Source organism: Taudactylus pleione, unplaced genomic scaffold (genome assembly GCF_031769625.1).
Source record: "Taudactylus pleione unplaced genomic scaffold, aTauple2 ptg000551l, whole genome shotgun sequence".
NCBI classification, from domain to species: Eukaryota; Metazoa; Chordata; class Amphibia; order Anura; family Myobatrachidae; genus Taudactylus; species Taudactylus pleione.
In genome coordinates, this window is record NW_028284953.1 from 3,004,710 (window position 1) to 3,025,075 (window position 20,366).

Consider the following 20,366-nt stretch of genomic DNA (forward strand, 5'->3'; position numbering starts at 1 on the left):
AAGCTATCTTAACATGCTTTGAATAATTTAATTGTGAATTATTGTACTAAAGGACTGGGAATTTGACATAAATTCTGGAATTCAGGAAAGAAGAATGTTTGGGCTCTGTCTGAGTAAGTTCATCACATTTTTTAAAGATCTTTTAGCAGTCACAAGGATTATTTTACCTAAAACGTTTTTGGGAAACAATCCCTGCAGATAGTGTACAGTCAATTTCCAAAATGTGATTCTGTATATACTTCAATAACCATAAAACTCCAAAACTGGCTCAAAAACAGGAAAGACACTTCAATTACTACAGGGCACCTGGGCCAGTGGCGCAATGGATAACGTGTCTGACTACGCATCATAAGTTTGTAGGTTCGACTCCTACCTGGCTCGCTTAAATTGACGTGATTGTATAGTGGTTAGTACTCTGCGTTGTGGCCGCAGCAACCCCGGTTCGAAAACGGGTCACAGCATTTTGATTTTGATTCACAATCATCCATTTTTTCACAATACTGAATCTTAAGAAAATTTCAGAAAGTAAGCAGATTCTTTGAAGGTGCTTGCACTATTTGTGTTTAATGCTTATTATAAAGCTATCTTAACATGCTTTGAATAATTTAATTGTGAATTATTGTACTAAAGGACTGGGAATTTGACATAAATTCTGGAATTCAGGAAAGAAGAATGTTTGGGCTCTGTCTGAGTAAGTTCATCACATTTTTTAAAGATCTTTTAGCAGTCACAAGGATTATTTTACCTAAAACGTTTTTGGGAAACAATCCCTGCAGATAGTGTACAGTCAATTACCAAAATGTGATTCTGTATATACTTCAATAACCATAAAATTCTGAAAACAGGCTCAATAACAGGAAAGACACTTCAATTACTACAAGACACCCGGGACAGTGGGCAATGGATAACGTGTCTGACTATGGATCTGTAGATTGTAGGTTCGACTCCTACCTGGCTCGCTTAAATTGCCGTGATCGTATAGTGGTTAGTACTCTGCGTTGTGGCCGCAGCAACCCCGGTTCGAATCCGGGTCACGGCATTTTGATTTTTTTTCTCAATCATCCATTTTTTCACAATACTGAATCTTAAGAAAATTTCAGAAAGTAAGCAGATTCTTTGAAGGTGCTTGCACTATTTGTGTTTAATAATTATTATAAAGCTATCTTAACATGCTTTGAATAATTTAATTGTGAATTATTTTACTAAAGGACTGTGAATTTGACATAAATTCTGGAATTCACGAAAGAAGAATGTTTGTGCTCTGTCTGAGTAAGTTCATTACATTTTTGAAAGATCTTTTAGCAGTCACAAGGATTATTGTACCTAAAACGTTTTTGGGAATCAATCCCTGCAAATAGTGTACAGTCAATTTCCAAAATGTGATTCTGTATATACTTCAATAACCATAAAACTTTAAAACAGGCTCAAAAACAGGAAAGACTCTTCAATTACTACAGGGCACCTGGATAACGTGTCTGACTATGGATCATAAGTTTGTAGGTTCGACTCCTACCTGGCTCGCTTAAATTGCCGTGATCGTATAGTGGTTAGTACTCTGCGTTGTGGCCGCAGCAACCCCGGTTCGAATCCGGGTCACGGCATTTTGATTTTGTTTCTCAATCATCCATTTTTTCACAATACTGAATCTTAAGAAAATTTCAGAAAGTAAGCAGATTCTTTGAAGGTGCTTGCACTATTTGTGTTTAATGCTTATTATAAAGCTTTCTTAACATGCTTTGAATAATTTAATTGTGAATTATTGTACTAAAGTACTTGGAATTTGACATAAATTCTAGAATTCAGGAAAGAAGAATGTTTGGGCTCTGTCAGAGTAAGTTCATCACATTGTTTAAAGATCTTTTTGCAGTCACAAGGATTATTTTACCTAAAACGTTTTTGGGAAACAATCCCTGCAGATAGTGTACAGTCAATTTCCAAAATGTGATTCTGTATATACTTCAATAACCATAAAACTCTGAAAAAAGGCTCAAAAACAGGAAAGACACTTCATTTACTACAAAACACTTGGGCCAGTGGCGCAATGGATAACGCATCTGAATACGGATCAGAAGATTGTAGGTTCGACTCCTACCTGGCTCGCTTAAATTGCCGTGATTGTATAGTAGTTAGTACTCTGTGTTGTGGCTGCAGCAACCCCATTTTGAAAACCGGTCACAGCATTTTGATTTTGTTTCACAATCATCCATTTTTTCACAATACTGAATCTTAAGAAAATTTCAGAAAGTAAGCAGATTCTTTGAAGGTGCTTGCACTATTTGTGTTTAATGCTTATTATAAAGCTATCTTAACATGCTTTGAATAATTTAATTGTGAATTATTGTACTAAAGGACTGGGAATTTGACATATATTCTGGAATTCAGGAAAGAAGAATGTTTGGGCTCTGTCTGAGTAAGTTCATCACATTTTTTAAAGATCTTTTAGCAGTCACAAGGATTATTTTACCTAAAACGTTTTTGGGAAACAATCCCTGCAGATAGTGTACAGTCAATTTCCAAAATGTGATTCTGTATATACTTCAATAACCATAAAATTCTGAAAACAGGCTCAAAAACAGGAAAGACACTTCAATTACTACAAGACACCCGGGACAGTGGGCAATGGATAACGTGTCTGACTATGGATCTGTAGATTGTAGGTTCGACTCCTACCTGGCTCGCTTAAATTGCCATGATCGTATAGTGGTTAGTACTCTGCGTTGTGGCAGCAGCAACCCCGGTTCGAATCCGGGTCACGGCATTTTGATTTTGTTTCTCAATCATCCATTTTTTCACAATACTGAATCTTAAGAAAATTTCAGAAAGTAAGCAGATTCTTTGAAGGTGCTTGCACTATTTGTGTTTAATGCTTATTATAAAGCTATCTTAACATGCTTTGAATAATTTAATTGTGAATTATTTTACTAAAGGACTGGGAATTTGACATAAATTCTGGAATTCAGGAAAGAAGAATGTTTGTGCTCTGTCTGAGTAAGTTCATTACATTTTTGAAAGATCTTTTAGCAGTCACAAGGATTATTGTACCTAAAACGTTTTTGGGAATCAATCCCTGCAGATAGTGTACAGTCAATTTCCAAAATGTGATTCTGTATATACTTCAATAACCATAAAATTCTGAAAACAGGCTCAAAAACAGGAAAGACACTTCAATTACTACAAGACACCCGGGACAGTGGGCAATGGATAACGTGTCTGACTATGGATCTGTAGATTGTAGGTTCGACTCCTACCTGGCTCGCTTAAATTGCCGTGATCGTATAGTGGTTAGTACTCTGCGTTGTGGCCGCAGCAACCCCGGTTCGAATCCGGGTCACGGCATTTTGATTTTGTTTCTCAATCATCCATTTTTTCACAATACTGAATCTTCAGAAAATTTCAGAAAGTAAGCAGATTCTTTGAAGGTGCTTGCACTATTTGTGTTTAATGCTTATTATAAAGCTATCTTAACATGCTTTGAATAATTTAATTGTGAATTATTGTACTAAAGTACTGGGAATTTGACATAAATTCTAGAATTCAGGAAAGAAGAATGTTTGGGATTCCTTCTGAGTAAGTTCATCACATTTTTGAAATATCTTTTAGCAGTCACAATTATTATTTTACCTAAAACGTTTTTGGGAAACAATCCCTGCAGATAGTCTACAGTCAATTTCCAAAATGTGATTCTGTATATACTTCAATAACCATAAAACTCTGAAAATAGGCTCAAAAACAGGAAAGACACTTCAATTACTACAAAACACGTGGGCCAGTGGCGCAATGGATAACGCGTCTGACTACGGATCAGAAGATTGTAGGTTCGACTCCTACCTGGCTCGCTTATATTGCCTTGATCGCATAGTGGTTAGTACTCTGCGTTGTGGCCGCAGCAACCACGGTTCGAAAACAGGTCACAGCATTTTGATTTTGTTTCACAATCATCCATTTTTTCACAATACTGAATCTTAAGAAAATTTCAGAAAGTAAGCAGATTCTTTGAAGGTGCTTGCACTATTTGTGTTTAATGCTTATTATAAAGCTATCTTAACATGCTTTGAATAATTTAATTGTGAATTATTGTACTAAAGGACTGGGAATTTGACATAAATTCTGGAATTCAGGAAAGAAGAATGTTTGGGCTCTGTCTGAGTAAGTTCATCACAATTTTTAAAGATCTTATAGCAGTCACAAGGATTATTTTACCTAAAACGTTTTTGGGAAACAATCCCTGCAGATAGTGTACAGTCAATTACCAAAATGTGATTCTGTATATACTTCAATAACCATAAAATTCTGAAAACAGGCTCAAAAACAGGAAAGACACTTCAATTACTACAAGACACCCGGGACAGTGGGCAATGGATAACGTGTCTGACTATGGATCTGTAGATTGTAGGTTCGACTCCTACCTGGCTCACTTAAATTGCCGTGATCGTATAGTGGTTAGTACTCTGCGTTGTGGCTGCAGCGACCCCAGTTCGAATCCAGGTCACGGCATTTTGATTTTGTTTCTCAATCATCCATTTTTTCACAATACTGAATCTTAAGAAAATTTCAGAAAGTAAGCAGATTCTTTGAAGGTGCTTGCACTATTTGTGTTTAATGCTTATTATAAAGCTATCTTAACATGCTTTGAATAATTTAATTGTGAATTATTGTACTAAAGTACTTGGAATTTGACATAAATTCTAGAATTCAGGAAAGGAGAATGTTTGGGCTCTGTCAGAGTAAGTTCATCACATTTTTTAAAGATCTTTTAGCAGTCACAAGGATTATTTTACCTAAAACGTTTTGGGAAACAATCCCTGCAGATAGTGTACAGTCAATTTCCAAAATGTGATTCTGTATATACTTCAATAACCATAAAACTCCAAAACTGGCTCAAAAACAGGAAAGACACTTCAATTACTACAGGGCACCTGGGCCAGTGGCGCAATGGATAACGTGTCTGACTACGGATCATAAGTTTGTAGGTTCGACTCCTACCTGGCTCGCTTAAATTGACGTGATCGTATAGTGGTTAGTACTCTGCGTTGTGGCCGCAGCAACCCCGGTTCGAAAACGGAACACAGCATTTTGATTTTGTTTCACAATCATCCATTTTTTCACAATACTGAATCTTAAGAAAATTTCAGAAAGTAAGCAGATTCTTTGAAGGTGCTTGCACTATTTGTGCTTAATGCTTATTATAAAGCTATCTTAACATGCTTTGAATAATTTAATTGTGAATTATTGTACTAAACGACTGGGAATTTGACATAAATTATGGAATTCAGGAAAGAAGAATGTTTGGGCTCTGTCTGAGTAAATTCATCACATTTTTTAAAGATCTTTTAGCAGTCACAAGGATTATTTTACCTAAAACGTTTTTGGGAAACAATCCCTGCAGATAGTGTACAGTCAATTACCAAAATGTGATTCTGTATATACTTCAATAACCATAAAATTCTGAAAACAGGCTCAAAAACAGGAAAGACACTTCAATTACTACAAGACACCCGGGACAGTGGGCAATGGATAACGTGTCTGACTATGGATCTGTAGATTGTAGGTTCGACTCCTACCTGGCTCGCTTAAATTGCCGTGATCGTATAGTGGTTAGTACTCTGCGTTGTGGCCGCAGCAACCCCGGTTCGAATCCGGGTCACGGCATTTTGATTTTGTTTCTCAATCATCCATTTTTTCACAATACTGAATCTTAAGAAAATTTCAGAAAGTAAGCAGATTCTTTGAAGGTGCTTGCACTATTTGTGTTTAATGCTTATTATAAAGCTATCTTAACATGCTTTGAATAATTTAATTGTGAATTATTGTACTAAAGGACTGGGAATATGACATAAATTCTGGAATTCAGGAAAGAAGAATGTTTGGGCTCTGTCTGAGTAAGTTCATCAAATTTTTTAAAGATCTTTTAGCAGTCACAAGGATTATTTTACCTAAAACGTTTTTGGGAAACAATCCCTGCAGATAGTGTACAGTCAATTTCCAAAATGTGATTCTGTATATACTTCAATAACCATAAAACTTTAAAACAGGCTCAAAAACAGGAAAGACTCTTCAATTGCTACAAGACACCTGGGACAGTGGGCAATGGATAACGTGTCTGACTATAGATCAGAAGATTGTAGGTTCGACTCCTACCTAGCTCACTTAAATTGTTATGATCGTATAGAGGTTAGTACTCTGCATTGTGGCCGCAGCAACCCCGGTTCGAATCCAGGTCATGGCATTTTGATTTTGTTTCTCAATCATCCATTTTTCCACAATACTGAATCTTAAGAAAATTTCAGAAAGTAAGCAGATTCTTTGAAGGTGCTTGCTCTATTTGAGTTTAATGCTTATTATAAAGCTATCTTAACATGCTTTGAATAATTTAATTGTGAATTATTTTACTAAAGGACTAGGAATTTGACATAAATTCTAGAATTCAGGAAAGAATAATGTTTGGGCTCTGTCTGAGTAAGTTCATCACATTTTTTAAAGATCTTTTAGCAGTCACAAGGATTATTTTACCTAAAACGTTTTTGGGAAACAATCCCTGCAGATAGTGTACAGTCAATTTCCAAAATGTGATTCTGTATATACTTCAATAACCATAAAACTCCAAAACTGGCTCAAAAACAGGAAAGACACTTCAATTGCTACAGGGCACCTGGGCCAGTGGCGCAATGGATAACGTGTCTGACTATTGATCATAAGTTTGTAGGTTCGACTCCTACCTGGCTCGCTTAAATTGACGTGATCGTATAGTGGTTACTACTCTGCGTTGTGGCCGCAGCAACCCCGGTTCGAAAACGGGTCACAGCATTTTGATTTTGTTTCACAATCATCCTTTTTTTCACAATACTGAATCTTAAGAAAATTTCAGAAAGTAAGCAGATTCTTTGAAGGTGCTTGCACTATTTGTGTTTAATGCTTATTATAAAGCTATCTTAACATGCTTTGAATAATTTAATTGTGAATTATTGTACTAAAGGACTGGGAATTTGACATAAATTCTGGAATTCAGGAAAGAAGAATGTTTGGGCTCTGTCTGAGTAAGTTCATCACATTTTTTAAAGATCTTTTAGCAGTCACAAGGATTATTTTACCTAAAACGTTTTTGGGAAACAATCCCTGCAGATAGTGTACAGTCAATTTCCAAAATGTGATTCTGTATATACTTCAATAACCATAAAACTCCAAAACTGGCTCAAAAACAGGAAAGACACTTCAATTACTACAGGGCACCTGGGCCAGTGGCGCAATGGATAACGTGTCTGACTACGGATCATAAGTTTGTAGGTTCGACTCCTACCTGGCTCGCTTAAATTGACGTGATCGTATAGTGGTTAGTACTCTGCGTTGTGGCCGCAGCAACCCCGGTTCGAAAACGGATCACAGCATTTTGATTTTGTTTCACAATCATCCATTTTTTCACAATACTGAATCTTAAGAAAATTTCAGAAAGTAAGCAGATTCTTTGAAGGTGCTTGCACTATTTGTGCTTAATGCTTATTATAAAGCTATCTTAACATGCTTTGAATAATTTAATTGTGAATTATTGTACTAAACGACTGGGAATTTGACATAAATTATGGAATTCAGGAAAGAAGAATGTTTGGGCTCTGTCTGAGTAAATTCATCACATTTTTTAAAGATCTTTTAGCAGTCACAAGGATTATTTTACCTAAAACGTTTTTGGGAAACAATCCCTGCAGATAGTGTACAGTCAATTACCAAAATGTGATTCTGTATATACTTCAATAACCATAAAATTCTGAAAACAGGCTCAAAAACAGGAAAGACACTTCAATTACTACAAGACACCCGGGACAGTGGGCAATGGATAACGTGTCTGACTATGGATCTGTAGATTGTAGGTTCGACTCCTACCTGGCTCGCTTAAATTGCCGTGATCGTATAGTGGTTAGTACTCTGCGTTGTGGCCGCAGCAACCCCGGTTCGAATCCGGGTCACGGCATTTTGATTTTGTTTCTCAATCATCCATTTTTTCACAATACTGAATCTTAAGAAAATTTCAGAAAGTAAGCAGATTCTTTGAAGGTGCTTGCACTATTTGTGTTTAATGCTTATTATAAAGCTATCTTAACATGCTTTGAATAATTTAATTGTGAATTATTGTACTAAAGGACTGGGAATATGACATAAATTCTGGAATTCAGGAAAGAAGAATGTTTGGGCTCTGTCTGAGTAAGTTCATCAAATTTTTTAAAGATCTTTTAGCAGTCACAAGGATTATTTTACCTAAAACGTTTTTGGGAAACAATCCCTGCAGATAGTGTACAGTCAATTTCCAAAATGTGATTCTGTATATACTTCAATAACCATAAAACTTTAAAACAGGCTCAAAAACAGGAAAGACTCTTCAATTGCTACAAGACACCTGGGACAGTGGGCAATGGATAACGTGTCTGACTATAGATCAGAAGATTGTAGGTTCGACTCCTACCTAGCTCACTTAAATTGTCATGATCGTATAGAGGTTAGTACTCTGCGTTGTGGCCGCAGCAACCCCGGTTCGAATCCAGGTCATGGCATTTTGATTTTGTTTCTCAATCATCCATTTTTCCACAATACTGAATCTTAAGAAAATTTCAGAAAGTAAGCAGATTCTTTGAAGGTGCTTGCTCTATTTGAGTTTAATGCTTATTATAAAGCTATCTTAACATGCTTTGAATAATTTAATTGTGAATTATTTTACTAAAGGACTAGGAATTTGACATAAATTCTAGAATTCAGGAAAGAATAATGTTTGGGCTCTGTCTGAGTAAGTTCATCACATTTTTTAAAGATCTTTTAGCAGTCACAAGGATTATTTTACCTAAAACGTTTTTGGGAAACAATCCCTGCAGATAGTGTACAGTCAATTTCCAAAATGTGATTCTGTATATACTTCAATAACCATAAAACTCCAAAACTGGCTCAAAAACAGGAAAGACACTTCAATTGCTACAGGGCACCTGGGCCAGTGGCGCAATGGATAACGTGTCTGACTATTGATCATAAGTTTGTAGGTTCGACTCCTACCTGGCTCGCTTAAATTGACGTGATCGTATAGTGGTTACTACTCTGCGTTGTGGCCGCAGCAACCCCGGTTCAAAAACGGGTCACAGCATTTTGATTTTGTTTCACAATCATCCTTTTTTTCACAATACTGAATCTTAAGAAAATTTCAGAAAGTAAGCAGATTCTTTGAAGGTGCTTGCACTATTTGTGTTTAATGCTTATTATAAAGCTATCTTAACATGCTTTGAATAATTTAATTGTGAATTATTGTAATAAAGGACTGGGAATTTGACATAAATTCTGGAATTCAGGAAAGAAGAATGTTTGGGCTCTGTCTGAGTAAGTTCATCACATTTTTTAAAGATCTTTTAGCAGTCACAAGGATTATTTTACCTAAAACGTTTTTGGGAAACAATCCCTGCAGATAGTGTACAGTCAATTTCCAAAATGTGATTCTGTATATACTTCAATAACCATAAAACTTTAAAACAGGCTCAAAAACAGGAAAGACTCTTCAATTGCTACAAGACACCTGGGACAGTGGGCAATGGATAACGTGTCTGACTATAGATCAGAAGATTGTAGGTTCGACTCCTACCTAGCTCACTTAAATTGTCATGATCGTATAGAGGTTAGTACTCTGCGTTGTGGCCGCAGCAACCCCGGTTCGAATCCGGGTCATGGCATTTTGATTTTGTTTCTCAATCATCCATTTTTCCACAATACTGAATCTTAAGAAAATTTCAGAAAGTAAGCAGATTCTTTGAAGGTGCTTGCTCTATTTGAGTTTAATGCTTATTATAAAGCTATCTTAACATGCTTTGAATAATTTAATTGTGAATTATTTTACTAAAGGACTAGGAATTTGACATAAATTCTAGAATTCAGGAAAGAATAATGTTTGGGCTCTGTCTGAGTAAGTTCATTACATTTTTTAAAGATCTTTTAGCAGTCACAAAGATTATTGTACCTAAAACATTTTTGGGAAACAATCCCTGCAGATAGTGTACAGTCAATTACCAAAATGTGATTCTGTATATACTTCAATAACCATAAAACTTTAAAACAGGCTCAAAAACAGGAAAGACTCTTCAATTGCTACAAGACACCTGGGACAGTGGGCAATGGATAACGCGTCTGACTATAGATCAGAAGATTGTAGGTTCGACTCCTACCTAGCTCACTTAAATTGTCATGATCATATAGAAGTTAGTACTCTGCGTTGTGGCCGCAGCAACACCGGTTCAAATCCGGGTCACGGCATTTTGATTTTGTTTCTCAATCATCCATTTTTTCACAATACTGAATCTTGAGAAAATTTCAGAAAATAAGCAGATTCTTTGAAGGTGCTTGCACTATTTGTGTTTAATGATTATTATAAAGCTATCTTAACATGCTTTGAAAAAATTAATTGTGAATTATTGTACTAAAGGACTGGGAATTTGACATAAATTCTGGAATTCAGGAAAGAAGAATGTTTGGGCTCTGTCTGAGTAAGTTCATCACATTTTTTAAAGATCTGTTAGCAGTCACAAGGATTATTTTACCTAAAACGTTTTTGGGAAACAATCCCTGCAGATAGTGTACAGTCAATTTCCAAAATGTGATTCTGTATATACTTCAATAACCATAAAACTCCAAAACTGGCTCAAAAACAGGAAAGACACTTCAATTGCTACAGGGCACCTGGGCCAGTGGCGCAATGGATAACGTGTCTGACTATTGATCATAAGTTTGTAGGTTCGACTCCTACCTGGCTCGCTTAAATTGACGTGATCGTATAGTGGTTAGTACTCTGCGTTGTGGCCGCAGCAACCCCGGTTTGAAAACAGGTCACAGCATTTTGATTTTGTTTCACAATCATCCTTTTTTTCACAATACTGAATCTTAAGAAAATTTCAGAAAGTAAGCAGATTCTTTGAAGGTGCTTGCACTATTTGTGTTTAATGCTTATTATAAAGCTATCTTAACATGCTTTGAATAATTTAATTGTGAATTATTGTACTAAAGGACTGGGAATTTGACATAAATTCTGGAATTCAGGAAAGAAGAATGTTTGGGCTCTGTCTGAGTAAGTTCATCACATTTTTTAAAGATCTTTTAGCAGTCACAAGGATTATTTTACCTAAAACGTTTTTGGGAAACAATCCCTGCAGATAGTGTACAGTCAATTACCAAAATGTGATTCTGTATATACTTCAATAACCATAAAATTCTGAAAACAGGCTCAAAAACAGGAAAGACACTTCAATTACTACAAGTCACCCGGGACAGTGGGCAATGGATAACGTGTCTGACTATGGATCTGTAGATTGTAGGTTCGACTCCTACCTGGCTCGCTTAAATTGCCATGATCGTATAGTGGTTAGTACTCTGATTTGTGGCCGCAGCAACCCCGGTTCGAATCCAGGTCACGGCATTTTGATTTTGTTTCTCAATCATCCATTTTTTCACAATACTGAATCTTAAGAAAATTTCAGAAAGTAAGCAGATTCTTTGAAGGTGCTTGCACTATTTGTGTTTAATGCTTATTATAAAGCTATCTTAACATGCTTTGAATAATTTAATTGTGAATTATTGTACTAAAGTACTGGGAATTTGACATAAATTCTAGAATTCAGGAAAGAAGAATGTTCGGGCTTCCTTCTGAGTAAGTTCATCACATTTTTGAAATATCTTTTAGCAGTCACAATTATTATTTTACCTAAAACGTTTTTGGGATACAATCCCTGCAGATAGTCTACAGTCAATTTCCAAAATATGATTCTGTATATACTTCAATAACCATAAAACTCTGAAAATAGGCTCAAAAACAGGAAAGACACTTCAATTACTACAAAACACGTGGGCCAGTGGCACAATGGATAACGCGTCTGACTACGGATCAGATGATTGTAGGTTCGACTCCTACCTGGCTCGCTTATATTGCCTTGATTGCATAGTGGTTAGTACTCTGCGTTGTGGCCGCAGCAACCCCGGTTCGAAAACAGGTCACGGCATTTTGATTTTGTTTCTCAATCATCCATTTTTACACAATACTGAATCTTAAGAAAATTTCAGAAAGTAAGCAGATTCTTTGAAGGTGCTTGCACTATTTGTGTTTAATGCTTATTTTAAAGCTATCTTAACATGCTTTGAATAATTTAATTGTGAATTATTTTACTAAAGGACTGTGAATTTGACATAAATTCTGGAATTCAGGAAAGAAGAATGTTTGTGCTCTGTCTGAGTAAGTTCATTACATTTTTGAAAGATCTTTTAGCAGTCACAAGGATTATTGTACCTAAAACATTTTTGGGAATCAATCCCTGCAGATAGTGTAGTCAATTTCCAAAATGTGATTCTGTATATACTTCAATAACCATAAAACTTTAAAACAGGCTCAAAAACAAGAAAGACACTTCAATTACTACAGGGCACCTGGATAACGTGTCTGACTATGGATCATAAGTTTGTAGGTTCGACTCCTACCTGGCTCGCTTAAATTGCCGTGATCGTATAGTGGTTAGTACTCTGCGTTGTGGCCGCAGCAACCCCGGTTCGAATCCGGGTCACGGCATTTTGATTTTGTTTCTCAATCATCCATTTTTTCACAATACTGAATCTTAAGAAAATTTCAGAAAGTAAGCAGATTCTTTGAAAGTGCTTGCACTATTTGTGTTTAATGCTTATTATAAAGCTATCTTAACATGCTTTGAATAATTTAATTGTGAATTATTGTACTAAAGTACTTGGAATTTGACATAAATTCTAGAATTCAGGAAAGAAGAATGTTTGGGCTCTGTCAGAGTAAGTTCATCACATTTTTTAAAGATCTTTTAGCAGTCACAAGGATTATTTTACCTAAAACATTTTTGGGAAATAATCCCTGCAGATAGTGTACAGTCAATTTCCAAAATGTGATTCTGTATATACTTCAATAACCAAAAAACTCCAAAACTGGCTCAAAAACAGGAAAGACACTTCAATTACTACAGGGCACCTGGGCCAGTGTCGCAATGGATAACGTGTCTGACTACGGTTCATAAGTTTGTAGGTTTGACTCCTACCTGGCTCGCTTAAATTGACGTGATCGTATAGTGGTTAGTTCTCTGCGTTGTGGCCGCAGCAACCCCGGTTCGAAAACGGGTCACAGCATTTTGATTTAGTTTCACAATCATCCATTTATTCACAATACTGAATCTTAAGAAAATTTCAGAAAGTAAGCAGATTCTTTGAAGGTGCTTGCACTATTTGTGTTTAATGCTTATTATAAAGCTATCTTAACATGCTTTGAATAATTTAATTGTGAATTATTGTGCTAAAGGACTGGGAATTTGACATAAATTCTGGAATTCAGGAAAGAAGAATGTTTGGGCTCTGTCTGAGTAAGTTCATCACATTTTTTAAAGATCTTTTAGCAGTCACAAGGATTATTTTACCTAAAACGTTTTTGGGAAACAATCCCTGCAGATAGTGTACAGTCAATTACCAAAATGTGATTCTGTATATACTTCAATAACCATAAAATTCTGAAAACAGGCTCAAAAACAGGAAAGACACTTCAATTACTACAAGACACCCGGGACAGTGGGCAATGGATAATGTGTCTGACTATGGATCTGTAGATTGTAGGTTCGACTCCTACCTCGCTCGCTTAAATTGCCGTGATCGTATAGTGGTTAGTACTCTGCGTTGTGGCCGCAGCAACCCCGGTTCGAATCCGGGTCACGGCATTTTGATTTTGTTTCTCAATCATCCATTTTTTCACAATACTGAATCTTAAGAAAATTTCAGAAAGTAAGCAGATTCTTTGAAGGTGCTTGCACTATTTGTGTTTAATGCTTATTATAAAGCTATCTTAACATGCTTTGAATAATTTAATTGTGAATTATTGTACTAAAGTACTGGGAATTTGACATAAATTCTAGAATTCAGGAAAGAAGAATGTTTGGGCTTCCTTCTGAGTAAGTTCATCACATTTTTTAAATATCTTTTAGCATTCACAATTATTATTTTACCTAAAACGTTTTTGGGATACAATCCCTGCAGATAGTCTACAGTCAATTTCCAAAATGTGATTCTGTATATACTTCAATAACCATAAAACTCTGAAAATAGGCTCAAAAACAGGAAAGACACTTCAATTACTACAAAACACGTGTGCCAGTGGCACAATGGATAACGCGTCTGACTATGGATCTGTAGATTGTAGGTTCTACTTCTACCTGGCTCGCTTATATTGCCTTGATCATATAGTGGTTAGTACTCTGCGTTGTGGCCGCAGCAACCCTGGTTCGAATCCGGGTCACGGCATTTTGATTTTGTTTCTCAATCATCCATTTTTTCACAATACTGAATCTTAAGAAAATTTCAGAAAGTAAGCAGATTCTTTGAAGGTGCTTGCACTATTTGTGTTTAATGCTTATTATAAAGCTATCTTAACATGCTTTGAATAATTTAATTGTGAATTATTTTACTAAAGGACTAAGAATTTGACATAAATTCTAGAATTCAGTAAAGAAGAATGTTTGGGCTCTGTCTGAGTAAGTTCATTACATTTTTTAAAGATCTTTCAGCAGTCACAATGATTATTGTGCCTAAAACATTTTTGGGAAACAATCCCTGCAGATAGTGTACAGTCAATTTCCAAAATGTGATTCTGTATATACTTCAATAACCATAAAACTTTAAAACAGGCTCAAAAACAGGAAAGACTCTTCAATTGCTACAAGACACCTGGGACAGTGGGCAATGGATAACGCGTCTGACTATAGATCAGAAGATTGTAGGTTTGACTCCTACCTAGCTCACTTAAATTGTCATGATCGTATAGAGGTTAGTACTCTGCGTTGTGGCCGCAGCAACCCTGGTTCGAATCCGGGTCACGGCATTTTGATTTTGTTTCTCAATCATCCATTTTTTCACAATACTGAATCTTAAGAAAATTTCAGAAAGTAAGCAGATTCTTTGAAGGTGCTTGCACTATTTGTGTTTAATGATTATTATAAAGCTATCTTAACATGCTTTGAAAAAATTAATTGTGAATTATTGTACTAAAGGACTGGGAATTTGACATAAATTCTGGAATTCAGGAAAGAGGAATGTTTGGGCTCAGTCTGAGTAAGTTCATTACATTTTTTAAAGATCTTTTAGCAGTCACAAGGATTATTGTACCTAAAATGTTTTTGGAAAACAATCCCTGCAGATAGTGTACAGTCAATTTCCAAAATGTGATTCTGTATATACTTCAATAACCATAAAACTCCAAAACTGGCTCAAAAACAGGAAAGACACTTCAATTACTACAGGCTACCTGGGCCAGTGGCGCAATGGATAACGTGTCTGACTACGGATCATAAGTTTGTGGGTTCGACTCCTACCTGGCTCGCATAAATTGCCGTCATTGTATAGTAGTTTGTACTCTGCGTTGTGGCCGCAGCAACCCCGGTTCGAAAACAGGTCACGGCATTTTGATTTTGTTTCTCAATCATCCATTTTTACACAATACTGAATCTTAAGAAAATTTCAGAAAGTAAGCAGATTCTTTGAAGGTGCTTGCACTATTTGTGTTTAATGCTTATTATAAAGCTATCTTAACATGCTTTGAATAATTTAATTGTGAATTATTTTACTAAAGGACTGTGAATTTGACATAAATTCTGGAATTCAGGAAAGAAGAATGTTTGTGCTCTGTCTGAGTAAGTTCATTACATTTTTGAAAGATCTTTTAGCAGTCACAAGGATTATTGTACCTAAAACATTTTTGGGAATCAATCCCTGCAGATAGTGTACAGTCAATTTCCAAAATGTGATTCTGTATATACTTCAATAACCATAAAACTTTAAAACAGGCTCAAAAACAGGAAAGACTCTTCAATTGCTACAAGACACCTGGGACAGTGGGCAATGGATAACGCGTCTGACTATAGATCAGAAGATTGTAGGTTCGACTCCTACCTAGCTCACTTAAATTGTCATGATCGTATAGAAGTTAGTACTCTGCGTTGTGGCCGCAGCAACACCGGTTCGAATCCGGGTCACGGCATTTTGATTTTGTTTCTCAATCATCCATTTTTTCACAATACTGAATCTTGAGAAAATTTCAGAAAATAAGCAGATTCTTTGAAGGTGCTTGCACTATTTGTGTTTAATGATTATTATAAAGCTATCTTAACATGCTTTGAAAAAATTAATTGTGAATTATTGTACTAAAGGACTGGGAATTTGACATAAATTCTGGAATTCAGGAAAGAAGAATGTTTGGGCTCTGTCTGAGTAAGTTCATCACATTTTTTAAAGATCTTTTAGCAGTCACAAGGATTATTTTACCTAAAACGTTTTTGGGAAACAATCCCTGCAGATAGTGTACAGTCAATTTCCAAAATGTGATTCTGTATATACTTCAATAACCATAAAACTCCAAAACTGGCTCAAAAACAGGAAAGACACTTCAATTGCTACAGGGCACCTGGGCCAGTGGCGCAATGGATAACGTGTCTGACTATTGATCATAAGTTTGTAGGTTCGACTCCTACCTGGCTCGCTTAAATTGACGTGATCGTATAGTGGTTAGTACTCTGCGTTGTGGCCGCAGCAACCCCGGTTCAAAAACGGGTCACAGCATTTTCATTTTGTTTCACAATCATCCTTTTTTTCACAATACTGAATCTTAAGAAAATTTCAGAAAGTAAGCAGATTCTTTGAAGGTGCTTGCACTATTTGTGTTTAATGCTTATTATAAAGCTATCTTAACATGCTTTGAATAATTTAATTGTGAATTATTGTACTAAAGGACTGGGAATTTGACATAAATTCTGGAATTCAGGAAAGAAGAATGTTTGGGCTCTGTCTGAGTAAGTTCATCACATTTTTTAAAGATCTTTTAGCAGTCACAAGGATTATTTTACCTAAAACGTTTTTGGGAAACAATCCCTGCAGATAGTGTACAGTCAATTACCAAAATGTGATTCTGTATATACTTCAATAACCATAAAATTCTGAAAACAGGCTCAAAAACAGGAAAGACACTTCAATTACTACAAGTCACCCGGGACAGTGGGCAATGGATAACGTGTCTGACTATGGATCTGTAGATTGTAGGTTCGACTCCTACCTGGCTCGCTTAAATTGCCATGATCGTATAGTGGTTAGTACTCTGCGTTGTGGCCGCAGCAACCCCGGTTCGAATCCGGGTCACGGCATTTTGATTTTGTTTCTCAATCATCCATTTTTTCACAATACTGAATCTTAAGAAAATTTCAGAAAGTAAGCAGATTCTTTGAAGGTGCTTCCACTATTTGTGTTTAATGCTTATTATAAAGCTATCTTAACATGCTTTGAATAATTTAATTGTGAATTATTTTACTAAAGGACTGTGAATTTGACTTAAATTCTGGAATTCAGGAAAGAAGAATGTTTGTGCTCTGTCTGAGTAAGTTCATTACATTTTTGAAAGATCTTTTAGCAGTCACAAGGATTATTGTACCTAAAACATTTTTGGGAATCAATCCCTGCAGATAGTGTAGTCAATTTCCAAAATGTGATTCTGTATATACTTCAATAACCATAAAACTTTAAAACAGGCTCAAAAACAAGAATGACACTTCAATTACTACAGGGCACCTGGATAACGTGTCTGACTATGGATCATAAGTTTGTAGGTTCGACTCCTACCTGGCTCGCTTAAATTGCCGTGATCGTATAGTGGTTAGTACTCTGCGTTGTGGCCGCAGCAACCCCGGTTCGAATCCGGGTCACGGCATTTTGATTTTGTTTCTCAATCATCCATTTTTTCACAATACTGAATCTTAAGAAAATTTCAGAAAGTAAGCAGATTCTTTGAAGGTGCTTGCACTATTTGTGTTTAATGCTTATTATAAAGCTATCTTAACATGCTTTGAATAATTTAATTGTGAATTATTGTACTAAAGTACTTGGAATTTGACATAAATTCTAGAATTCAGGAAAGAAGAATGTTTGGGCTCTGTCAGAGTAAGTTCATCACATTTTTTAAAGATCTTTTAGCAGTCACAAGGATTATTTTACCTAAAACGTTTTAGGGAAACAATCCCTGCAGATAGTGTACAGTCAATTTCCAAAATGTGATTCTGTATATACTTCAATAACCAAAAAACTCCAAAACTGGCTCAAAAACAGGAAAGACACTTCAATTACTACAGGGCACCTGGGCCAGTGGCGCAATGGATAACGTGTCTGACTACGGATCATAAGTTTGTAGGTTCGACTCCTACCTTGGTCGCTTAAATTGACGTGATCGTATAGTGGTTAGTTCTCTGCGTTGTGGCCGCAGCAACCCCGGTTCGAAAACGGGTCACAGCATTTTGATTTAGTTTCACAATCATCCATTTTTTCACAATACTGAATCTTAAGAAAATTTCAGAAAGTAAGCAGATTCTTTGAAGGTGCTTGCACTATTTGTGTTTAATGCTTATTATAAAGCTATCTTAACATGCTTTGAATAATTTAATTGTGAATTATTGTACTAAAGGACTGGGAATTTGACATAAATTCTGGAATTCAGGAAAGAAGAATGTTTGGGCTCTGTCTGAGTAAGTTCATCACATTTTTTAAAGATCTTTTAGCAGTCACAAGGATTATTTTACCTAAAACGTTTTTGGGAAACAATCCCTGCAGATAGTGTACAGTCAATTACCAAAATGTGATTCTGTATATACTTCAATAACCATAAAATTCTGAAAACAGGCTCAAAAACAGGAAAGACACTTCAATTACTACAAGACACCCGGGACAGTGGGCAATGGATAACGTGTCTGACTATGGATCTGTAGATTGTAGGTTCGACTCCTACCTCGCTCGCTTAAATTGCCGTGATCGTATAGTGGTTAGTACTCTGCGTTGTGGCCGCAGCAACCCCGGTTCGAATCCGGGTCACGGCATTTTGATTTTGTTTCTCAATCATCCATTTTTTCACAATACTGAATCTTAAGAAAATTTCAGAAAGTAAGCAGATTCTTTGAAGGTGCTTGCACTATTTGTGTTTAATGCTTATTATAAAGCTATCTTAACATGCTTTGAATAATTTAATTGTGAATTATTGTACTAAAGGACTGGGAATTTGACATAAATTCTGGAATTCAGGAAAGAAGAATGTTTGGGCTCTGTCTGAGTAAGTTCATCACATTTTTTAAAGATCTTTTAGCAGTCACAAGGATTATTTTACCTAAAACGTTTTTGGGAAACAATCCCTGCAGATAGTGTACAGTCAATTACCAAAATGTGATTCTGTATATACTTCAATAACCATAAAATTCTGAAAACAGGCTCAAAAACAGGAAAGACACTTCAATTACTACAAGACACCCGGGACAGTGGGCAATGGATAACGTGTCTGACTATGGATCTGTAGATTGTAGGTTCGACTCCTACCTCGCTCGCTTAAATTGCTGTGATCGTATAGTGGTTAGTACTCTGCGTTGTGGCCTCAGCAACCCCGGTTCGAATCCGGGTCACGGCATTTTGATTTTGTTTCTCAATCATCCATTTTTTCACAATACTGAATCTTAAGAAAATTTCAGAAAGTAAGCAGATTCTTTGAAGGTGCTTGCACTATTTGTGTTTAATGCTTATTATAAAGCTATCTTAACATGCTTTGAATAATTTAATTGTGAATTATTGTACTAAAGTACTGGGAATTTGACATAAATTCTAGAATTCAGGAAAGAAGAATGTTTGGGCTTCCTTCTGAGTAAGTTCATCACATTTTTTAAATATCTTTTAGCAGTCACAATTATTATTTTACCTAAAACGTTTTTGGGATACAATCCCTGCAGATAGTCTACAGTCAATTTCCAAAATGTGATTCTGTATATACTTCAATAACCATAAAACTCTGAAAAAAGGCTCAAAAACAGGAAAGACACTTCAATTACTACAAAACACGTGTGCCAGTGGCACAATGGATAACGCGTCTGACTATGGATCTGTAGATTGTAGGTTCTTCTTCTACCTGGCTCGCTTATATTGCCTTCATCATATAGTGGTTAGTACTCTGCGTTGTGGCCGCAGCAACCCTGGTTCGAATACGGGTCACGGCATTTTGATTTTGTTTCTCAATCATCCATTTTTTCACAATACTGAATCTTAAGAAAATTTCAGAAAGTAAGCAGATTCTTTGAAGGTGCTTGCACTATTTGTGTTTAATGCTTATTATAAAGCTATCTTAACATGCTTTGAATAATTTAATTGTGAATTATTTTACTAAAGGACTAAGAATTTGACATAAATTCTAGAATTCAGGAAAGAAGAATGTTTGGGCTCTGTCTGAGTAAGTTCATTACATTTTTTAAAGATCTTTCAGCAGTCACAATGATTATTGTGCCTAAAACATTTTTGGGAAA

General features: G+C 35.9%; 18 non-coding genes across 18 annotated transcripts; all 18 read left to right on the forward strand.

Moving 5' to 3' along the window:
- Nucleotides 1-967: 967 nt before the first annotated feature.
- Nucleotides 968-1,039, forward strand: TRNAH-GUG (transfer RNA histidin (anticodon GUG)). The gene has a single exon. It is a non-coding gene; the product is annotated as a tRNA-His (tRNA).
- Nucleotides 1,040-1,529: 490 nt separating this feature from the next.
- TRNAH-GUG (transfer RNA histidin (anticodon GUG)) lies at nt 1,530-1,601 on the forward strand. The gene has a single exon. It is a non-coding gene; the product is annotated as a tRNA-His (tRNA).
- A 1,663-nt stretch (nt 1,602-3,264) lies between these two features.
- TRNAH-GUG (transfer RNA histidin (anticodon GUG)) lies at nt 3,265-3,336 on the forward strand. The gene has a single exon. It is a non-coding gene; the product is annotated as a tRNA-His (tRNA).
- A 427-nt stretch (nt 3,337-3,763) lies between these two features.
- Nucleotides 3,764-3,836, forward strand: TRNAR-ACG (transfer RNA arginine (anticodon ACG)). Its single transcript has one exon. It is a non-coding gene; the product is annotated as a tRNA-Arg (tRNA).
- A 1,082-nt stretch (nt 3,837-4,918) lies between these two features.
- TRNAR-ACG (transfer RNA arginine (anticodon ACG)) lies at nt 4,919-4,991 on the forward strand. The gene has a single exon. It is a non-coding gene; the product is annotated as a tRNA-Arg (tRNA).
- A 586-nt stretch (nt 4,992-5,577) lies between these two features.
- Nucleotides 5,578-5,649, forward strand: TRNAH-GUG (transfer RNA histidin (anticodon GUG)). Its single transcript has one exon. It is a non-coding gene; the product is annotated as a tRNA-His (tRNA).
- Nucleotides 5,650-6,651: 1,002 nt separating this feature from the next.
- Nucleotides 6,652-6,724, forward strand: TRNAN-AUU (transfer RNA asparagine (anticodon AUU)). The gene has a single exon. It is a non-coding gene; the product is annotated as a tRNA-Asn (tRNA).
- Nucleotides 6,725-7,229: 505 nt separating this feature from the next.
- On the forward strand, nt 7,230-7,302 carry TRNAR-ACG (transfer RNA arginine (anticodon ACG)). The gene has a single exon. It is a non-coding gene; the product is annotated as a tRNA-Arg (tRNA).
- A 586-nt stretch (nt 7,303-7,888) lies between these two features.
- TRNAH-GUG (transfer RNA histidin (anticodon GUG)) lies at nt 7,889-7,960 on the forward strand. Its single transcript has one exon. It is a non-coding gene; the product is annotated as a tRNA-His (tRNA).
- Nucleotides 7,961-8,962: 1,002 nt separating this feature from the next.
- Nucleotides 8,963-9,035, forward strand: TRNAN-AUU (transfer RNA asparagine (anticodon AUU)). Its single transcript has one exon. It is a non-coding gene; the product is annotated as a tRNA-Asn (tRNA).
- A 1,659-nt stretch (nt 9,036-10,694) lies between these two features.
- TRNAN-AUU (transfer RNA asparagine (anticodon AUU)) lies at nt 10,695-10,767 on the forward strand. Its single transcript has one exon. It is a non-coding gene; the product is annotated as a tRNA-Asn (tRNA).
- Nucleotides 10,768-11,852: 1,085 nt separating this feature from the next.
- Nucleotides 11,853-11,925, forward strand: TRNAR-ACG (transfer RNA arginine (anticodon ACG)). Its single transcript has one exon. It is a non-coding gene; the product is annotated as a tRNA-Arg (tRNA).
- A 568-nt stretch (nt 11,926-12,493) lies between these two features.
- On the forward strand, nt 12,494-12,565 carry TRNAH-GUG (transfer RNA histidin (anticodon GUG)). The gene has a single exon. It is a non-coding gene; the product is annotated as a tRNA-His (tRNA).
- A 1,084-nt stretch (nt 12,566-13,649) lies between these two features.
- TRNAH-GUG (transfer RNA histidin (anticodon GUG)) lies at nt 13,650-13,721 on the forward strand. The gene has a single exon. It is a non-coding gene; the product is annotated as a tRNA-His (tRNA).
- Nucleotides 13,722-16,458: 2,737 nt separating this feature from the next.
- TRNAN-AUU (transfer RNA asparagine (anticodon AUU)) lies at nt 16,459-16,531 on the forward strand. Its single transcript has one exon. It is a non-coding gene; the product is annotated as a tRNA-Asn (tRNA).
- Nucleotides 16,532-17,117: 586 nt separating this feature from the next.
- Nucleotides 17,118-17,189, forward strand: TRNAH-GUG (transfer RNA histidin (anticodon GUG)). The gene has a single exon. It is a non-coding gene; the product is annotated as a tRNA-His (tRNA).
- A 488-nt stretch (nt 17,190-17,677) lies between these two features.
- Nucleotides 17,678-17,749, forward strand: TRNAH-GUG (transfer RNA histidin (anticodon GUG)). Its single transcript has one exon. It is a non-coding gene; the product is annotated as a tRNA-His (tRNA).
- A 1,084-nt stretch (nt 17,750-18,833) lies between these two features.
- Nucleotides 18,834-18,905, forward strand: TRNAH-GUG (transfer RNA histidin (anticodon GUG)). Its single transcript has one exon. It is a non-coding gene; the product is annotated as a tRNA-His (tRNA).
- The last annotated feature ends 1,461 nt before the right edge of the window (nt 18,906-20,366 follow it).